Genomic DNA, 8,805 nt, shown 5'->3' on the forward strand with positions numbered 1-8,805 from the left:
ATTAAGTATTTATTTCACACAGATGTATCAGAGTAGGGAGGAAAAGATATGTCTTCAATTTCTTGTGCCAGAGGCTCCTGTGAATTGGGTATGGGTATATTGAATCTGGAAATGTGCAAAGAGTGTCAGGTCCCCAAGTTCTGAGGTTATATCTCAGCCAGATATTAAATGAGAGTCCCCAGCAGGTTTGGATAAGAGGGACTGGTAAAGAGTCATTTGACGTCATCGATCTAAACTGTTAATACATCTAAGACCTTGAGAATCCTAATCTCGTTCCCCCCCATCCCCCCAAGGAACTGTTCTACAGAAGATGTAGGACAGAAAATAGCCCCGAATACAACTAATTTATCCTTTTACATTGGGTAGTTGAAAGGATATTTTATTTTATGCAGAAAAGAGTTTGGCAGATTTTGAAAATTCACAGTGACGTCAAAGGAAAAATTTTTTCATTCCTCCCATCTTCTCCTCCCACCCCCATAAGAGTTTCACAAAGTCAAAGCTGATCAGGTAAGAAAATATCTCTTTAGGAGACCTGACCCTTAAATAATTGTAAGATGGTTTTGGGATTGTGAGGAAAAGAAAGAAGAGTGACTGAGCTGAGGAGTGATTTTAGGAAAATAAAATCTCAGAACTGAGAAAATCAGCTTTTTGAAAAAATTAGGCATAACATGATGTCCTTTGAGCTCGTTGTATAAAATTAGCAGTATGTAAATTGTCATCTTTTTGTCTCTTGTTCCCGTCCTTTACCATTTTCTTCATATTCTGTTTTAACTTACGTCTTGGGTGGATTGCATCAGAGCCTCAATCAAACATTACGTAAAATACTTAAGTCAGTCATCTCACTGGAATGGAGACCTTCCACACCAGGGTTGTTAGCTTGTTTTAAGTTTGAACCACTGTAGGCAGCACCTCAGGGGAATACCTAACCTCAATAGTGTTGCTTTTTAAAAAGATGGTAGAGAAACTCTGTAAACAGTTCAAAAGACATCACTGAGAGGATCCTGCAAACCCAGACCCACTCACTTGCCTGTGATTATTTCTGATCTTTTGTAGATCTAATGTTTCTGACATAAGTCCTCTCAGTACTCCATGTTTTCTCTTAAAATGAAGTCTAAGTATGGAAAAAAGTGATACCTCCAGGCTGGGTTTATAGTAACCCAGAATATAAATGAAGGAATCAAACTTATGATAGAATTCCCTGCTCTTAATTGGGGAAATAGGGCTTTCAAATTTTTTGACCTCAACTAAAATGATATGCAACAGTCTATTTGTGTGTTTGAAATATGTTCTGTTCTCAGAGATTTTTACATCCTCACGGTTCAGTGATTTGGGGCATGAGCTTAGTGGATATACAGTTTGTTCCTGTGTTATTTTGACTCATCCTGAAAGTCAAGTCCTTGCAGTCTTCTGCCAGGGACTGTTGACTCCATTTACCCATGGGAGGAGGACCTGGGATGGGGAAGAGTTAGAGTCTCAAAATGTTGTGGATTTAGGCATTTGTCTTTCCTTAAGTGCCAATCATAACTGGAGATTGAAACACTGTTTTCTGCCATGAAACCAAGCTTTTGGAAGAAAATGCAAAGCCTTTGTAAAATTATATGAAAGAAGCAAGAAAAGAAAACCTCAAATCTGTTACTTGTAGAATCCAATTCTTAGCAATGCAATCCCTCTAGGATTCTAAGATGGACTTTGTCTTGTTATGTTTTTCTCACTTCTGCTTTGGAGTGAATAAGCTTTACAATAGGGTGGGCGCCACCACGCCCTGGAGTGAATAAGCTTTGTTAAAAACTAAATTTATTTATTCCAATATCAGTTGGAATTGATGAATTGTGTATAGCACCTTTTTCAGTAAGATTAGTGCTGAATACTGAACGCTTCATGGATTTGACACATGTCAGGTTTAATGGACAAGGGACACCTATATTAAGTGTTATAGTAGGTATTGATTATCCTACTTTTCTTTTCCCCTCTACAGAACATGTTCCCTACCCAGCTTGTGGTTTTAGGACTGCAAATCTCACGTTACTGATTAGTCCTAATCTCTGCACTGGGTACCATAAATGAGATTTATTTGTATTTAGATATATTGGAAGATGTTGGTCGGAATTACACTGAAGTATTTTGAATGAGTGCAGCTCTACGTCCATCATACAGGGAGGATGAGAATATAACTAGAAGGAAATTAAATATGTGAAAGTCCTCCTTTAAATGGTGCTTTTTGTAACCTTTAAATCTGAGGAACAGAGCTGCTTTTCAACTTTTCACAGAGGAGTGGCATACAAGTAAGGATTTGAAACCACCTTCTCTACATGTATTTGTCACTGAACCCTGACACTTCTGAAGATTATATGATGTAACACATACAAAAATTTTTTTTTCATAAAACTCTTTAATAAAAGTATTATATAGCAATAATATCTGAGTCATTTATTGTTTACCGAATATATATTATCAGGTTCTTTCTGCCATGGTAGTTTCAGGACCTAAAGAATGTAAACTGCCAGATAAGCACATTGAACAAAGGAAGAAGGCATAATGTCAGAGACACAAGTGATGTCATTCTATCTACCACTGTTCCTTTGCTTTTTGTTTCAGGCTGTGCAAACGTTAACTACAGGAAGGCAAACTCAGCCAGTGATTTGATTTCAGCATTTTCTCTGAACTGAGTGCCCATTTTGCTTTTATCTTGTGCTAGATTAGTTGAGATCTTAGACCAAGGATTCCATCCCTGGCTCCACGTTCATATCATCTACAGAGATCCTATAACATTGACGTTCAGTTTGCTTCCTCTACCCCAATTAAATGGAAATCTCTGGTATGGCATCTAATCATCTATAATTTTTTAGTTCCTAGGTGATTCTAATATATATGTTTGGTTGAGGACCTCTATTCTGGACTCCATCTGTGGTAACAGGTTATGTATTTCATTCTGATAGCAGATCACTTCAGATGCCCTTTTCAGGGGTATGATTTATGATTATAATATGATTTTCATTTTACACAGGGCTCGCTTGTGTACTTGCTCACTCTCTTTGTATATATATGTGTGTGTGTGCACACGCGCGTGGGTGTGTGTATGTAGTCAGAGATGAATATGTTTGCCAGAGAGAGTATACACACCAGCACCCTTGAATGGGGCAAGGTCATGCTGCAATCTTTTTCTTTATTCATTAGAATTTTTAAGTTTGTTTATTTCTTTCATGAGAGAGACAAGCATTCTCAACAGGGTCTCGTTTCATTCTAATCCCCAGCCTTTCCTAGCCAGCCAGAAACATGGGCATATGTGTATGTCCAATGTGTATAGGCCAACTAGGAACCAAACCATTGGGCTATTCCTTATGGCTTCCACCATTCCAAAGCATTGCCCTGCTACTGTACTTCTGTGACTTAGCCAAGTTGAACTTAAGGGAGAGAAGAGAACGATGATATAGAAGTGACCAGAATGTGAGAATAGGAGAGTTAATGAAGGGATGGAGATGTAGGACAGAAGGACATGTAAGGAACAAATGTAATAGAAGAAATGACTGAAACAGTTAACTTCAAACCCCAATAGCAGGTCTAAAGATTGCCTGCAGACTAGAGGTGGAGAGTGGTGGATATGGAGGATATGATGAGGACTCAGTTTCTACAAGAATGGGTCTCCTAAACATGTGCTGTGGTCACTGAAACAACAAAATGACACCAGACATTGTGTTATGATCCATAGTAAGGATTAAATTACAGGCATTCTTTTGCTGATTTCTTTCAGGAACAGAGATTTGTTTCTGTCTCTTTAACCAATTACTAATCTGAAAATTTCAAACTCATCTATAACCCACAACCTCCATTTCCATATGTTCCACCTTTTGAGCCATGCTGCAACACTCCTTATTCTGACTGACAACTCTCCTGCTCTCAAAACCATTAAAAAGGAACCACTGTATCTCAGCACCCCCCAGAAAAAACATGGTTGCTTTTCTCTGGGTCTGGTCACTCAATTTCATGCTTAGTAATAAACTGCATCAATGATTAAAAAAAAACAAACAAACAAACAAAAAAACACCAGAACTCTGTCAGGACCTAAACATGCATTTTCATGTGCTTCCTCTAAAGCATTTTTTTCTGGCCCACTTGACTTGGATTCTTTTGCATATCCGTTCCAACAGCCTCTTCTCCCCTGCATTGACAATTACCTATGACACAGGTGGTTTAGGGACATCACAGATCTTTCCCTCTCCCCACTGCTCTGGCCACTGTGGTTACTGTTCATTTAGGAACACATATGCAGGCCTGGAATACCACCTGCCTTTACCTGACACAACTGGCTCCAGGGCACTTAGGTTGGCTGAAAATAAATTACTCTATGCTCCCATACAAGTTATTCTTCAAGCACTCAGTTGTACTCCAGAGAATTGAGAGTTCTCCCTTTTCATTTTTCTTCCTAGGTAGGAAGGTTGAGTTCTTTATTAAAGATCAGAAGACCTAAAGTTAATATACTATATGATACCTTAAAAATCAGAGTAGGTTTTCATATACTTCTCTACTTCTGAACTCACTTTTCTTTACTACAGCTTTCAAAGCCCCTTTTTCTATTAATGGCTTATGATGAGAACATCACGTAAGGATATTGAGCACCTACAAGAATCTTGGAGAATACTGCAGATTTGTATACCTGGATCTTGTAGTGGAGAGTGGGTTGGTTCTCACTCCAGACTAATACTCAAAACTATCATCCTTCTGGTGCTGTCTCCACAGTGCAGTAGTTAAGTGTTGTGCATAGGGAACCAGATTTCACATGGGCAACTACAGCACAAAACCCAGCCCCAGCATCTTGAAAACACTGTGTGTGTGTGTATACGCATGCCCCAAATCCTGATGGGGTGGAGAAATGCAGAAAAAGGATTGTGGAGAAATCATAGCATCTGGAAAACTGAGTTTCCAGACTGGTAAATTGGAACATGGTGCACAGAACTTGGAGGGTTTTGTATCAGCCATAGAGAACAATTAGCCCAAGATGAAATTCTTATGGTAAGCAGACTTAGCCAAACTGAACTTTCTTTTATTTTTTAAAAGTTTTTGCTGTAGGGCATTTGCGCTTGCCAGGGGGAAGAGAGAGAGTGAGAGGGAAAGTGAGAAATCACTCCCTGGGGAGATGGCCATGCTGCAATCCCTTTTTTATTCTGGAACTTTGGGCACATATGCACACACACCTGGTGTGTCCAGGACTTGAACTGCAGTTGAAAAGTGAGAGACCAATGCCTTAACCACTGTGCCACCTCCTGGCCCCCCAAGTTGAACTATCTTAAGGGTTAGAAGAGAATAATAAAGATGTCTACCTACCAATTCCTAGAATTCAGGACTATGTTAGGTTATGTGCTGAAGGGAAACTAAAATTGCAGATGGAATCATAGTTGCAAAGCAGCTGACTTTGAGATGAGGAAATTACCCTGATTTATTTCATTGGATGCAACCTAATAAGCGAAAGAGGGAGGTTAGAGTAATGTGACATGATGAGAAGTTGACCTGTTGATGCTGGCTTTGAAGTTTGAAAAAGAGGACCATGAGCCAAGGAGTATGGGTAGCCTCTAGAAATTGGAAAAGGCAAGAAAATTGATTCTCTCCTAGAGCCTCCAGGAGCACAGATGACTATTTCATTGAGACCCATTTTGAACTTATAAAGTAAAAAAGTGTAAGATAATAAATTTGTGTTGTTTGTAAGCCACTAAATCTGTTGTAATTTGTCATTACAGTGATGGGAAACCAATACAACACTGCTGTGGCCTCCTTTATTGTCTTAAATGTAAGAGCAATTGTTTCCAAATAACAACTGCATCCCAGAACAAAGCTTGGGAATATTTATAAATAGACAAAAGTAACCTGCACCAAGTAAGATGAAATTCACCATTTCTTATAGGCAATAAAAAATTTACATGGCATTTAAAGAGGAAAAATCAAATCATAATGAGAAATCAGTTGACATTGATTCAGTGTGGAGGGCATTGCATATGGAAGCCATCTTGAGACCTATCTGCCATCTTAGAAGCCTTAGGCTTCACTTCCTCACTGAGCAAACCATGTCTCAGAAATCATGTGACCAACTGTTCCTAGGCAATGGGAGATCCACATCAATGATTGGCTCATACTATTGTATCTCTTTTCGGGCAACCAATTGGTGCCCACCAGCCTGCATATAAAGCACAGTTTGCTCTGCAATAAACGAAGACTTGATCAGCACCTCGTTTGGTCTCCACTCTGTATATGTCTGTGGGAGTTCTGTGAGCCTGTGTATGTGTGGGTCCCCTTTTTCACCATCCTCACCCAGGTACCCGTTCGACTGTCCTGCGGGCTGGGGCAATTCAGAACTGACACAAAAGATAGAAATAGCAGAAAATAAATACTAAAAGTTAGTGAAATTGTATTCTCTATGTTCAAAAGGATGAGGGAAAAACTGAACATGTTAAATAGAGGTGATATATACAAGAGACCTTCAAAAGCTTTGTGGAAAATGGAATTAAAAGATAAAAAATATAAACTATTTCTCAACATGAACTCTTATCAAGTTCAAGAAACATTTGTAAGCAGTGATACTGCCATTTATTCCACTCTAAAGAACTTTAGATACTGGATTTTTTTTTTTTTTTAAGATTTTTATCATAGAGTGTATGCACTTACCAGAGAGACAGACAGAGAGTTACAGGGAAAGTGAGAAATCAGCCCTCCAGAGGGATAGCCATGCCGCAAACCCTTCTCTCCCATTCTCCTGGGATTTGGGGCATGCGCGCACATGTTCCCAGCATGATTTTCAAGCCACCAGGTCCAGGACTTGAACTGCAGTCATCTATGTGGCAGTCCAGGACCTTAACATGCCACCCACTGGTCTGAGGTCCTGGGAATTTAATCATGTCAATTCAATCTTTTATATATTATTAACTGAGGAAAAATGAGTACCCTTTAAAGATTTTTTTAAGCTTAGAAAACAAGTCAGGAAGAGCCAAATCAGTACAATAGGGTTGATGCCTCATGATTTCCCATCGAAATTGTCTTCGTTAGATGAGACTAACGAATGGGAATATTGTTATGGTGGAGAAGAACTTTCTGGTAGGAAATTTTCCTGCATATTTTTCTGCTAATGCTTTGGCTAGCTTTAAAAACACTCTACTAATAAGATGCCATTCTGTGGCTCTCCAGAAAGTCAACAAGCAAAATGACTTGATCATTCCATAATTTCCATGATCTTTGCTCTTGATCTGTTTGTTTTTGCTTTGACTGAAACTCCCAGCTCTTGGTAGCCATTGTTTTGATTGTGCTTTGTCCTTTATACTGGTTAAGCTATGTGTCATCTCTTACTACAGTTCTTTGAAGAAATGCTTCTGGATCTTGATTCCACTTTAAATACGTTTCCATTGAAATACCTGCTTGTCTGCAGATGATCTGAGCATAATGGTTTTGGTATCCATCCAGCAGAAAATTTGCTCAGTTTTAATTTTCAGCCAGAATTGTGTTAAACTAAACCACGTGAGATGTCTGGGGTGCGGGCTCTTGTTTCTATTGTGATTCATCATCTTCTTCAATTAGGGCATAAACCAGATGAATTTTTTTCTCACAAATTGATGTGGATGACCTGCTGCTGTGGGTGTCATCTTTAATATCATCTCATCTCTTTTTAAAAAGAGTTATCTATTTGTAAATAATTTCTTTTAGGTGTTTCCATAAACTTTTCCTAAGCCCTCAGTGATGTCACCATTCTTCCACCCAAGCGTCACCATAAATGTGATATTTTTTCTTGCTTCAAATTTTTTCCTTTTCTTTCTTTTATTCATCTTTCTTCTCTTCCCTCCTTTTTCTAACTTCTTTTCTTTTTTTTATTAAATTTATTTCTTTTTGTATATACGTTCAATCGCATTGTTTAGCTTAAGATGTGAACATTTCAATATGTGAACATTTCTCCCCAGTCTCGTTGATCAAAATATCTTCAACTGATAACACCACACTTCCCTATCCCATCAATTTTTTTGAGAGTTTTTTTTTTTTTTTGCTAAAAGGCATGCATACTCGGGAACCAGCAGTTAGCATAATGGCTATGTCGCTGGACTCCCACGTAGCCGACCGTGGTTCGCGTCCCAGACCCAGTGGCTTAAAACTCACGCCGGGCATGTGTGCTTGCGTTCCCAAGATCCCGAGAGGAGAATGAAGGAGAAGGGATTGCGGCGTGACCATCTGCTCTGGGGGGTGATTTCTCTCTGTCTCTATGTCTTTCTCTGTCTGTCTGGTGAGCGCTGAGCGCCCACACCCTATAGCGAAAACCCCTCCAAAAAAAAAAAAAAAAAGTCATGCATACTCGCCAAAGAGAGAGAGAGACAGAAAGCAAGAAATCATCCCACTCCCAGGGAGGATGGTCACACCATGATCTCTTCATTCTCCTCTCAGGATCTTGGGCACACACACACAGTTTTCCATAAAACTACCATTTTCCATAGTGCTTGCAATATTTTAAATTCTCACCAGAAGGGCACAAAGATTCCAGTTTCTCCATACAAATATCATTGATATTTCTCCATAACAAATATCACCGATATTTGTTATTCTATTATTATTATTATTATTGATAACAGCTATCTTAATGCATGTGAAATGATATCTTATTGTGGTTTTGAATTGCATTTCCCTATTGATTAATAAAGTTGAGCATCTTTTCATGTGCTTATTGGTCATTTGTATATCTTCTTTGGAGAAATATCTATGGAAGTCCTTTGCCCATTTACAAATAAGGTTGTGGGACCAGTAGTTGGCGTAATGTCTATGTCGCTGGACTCCCATGTAGTCGAC

Source organism: Tupaia chinensis, unplaced genomic scaffold, assembly GCF_000334495.1.
Source record: "Tupaia chinensis unplaced genomic scaffold, TupChi_1.0 Scaffold144247_1, whole genome shotgun sequence".
NCBI lineage: Eukaryota > Metazoa > Chordata > Mammalia > Scandentia > Tupaiidae > Tupaia > Tupaia belangeri.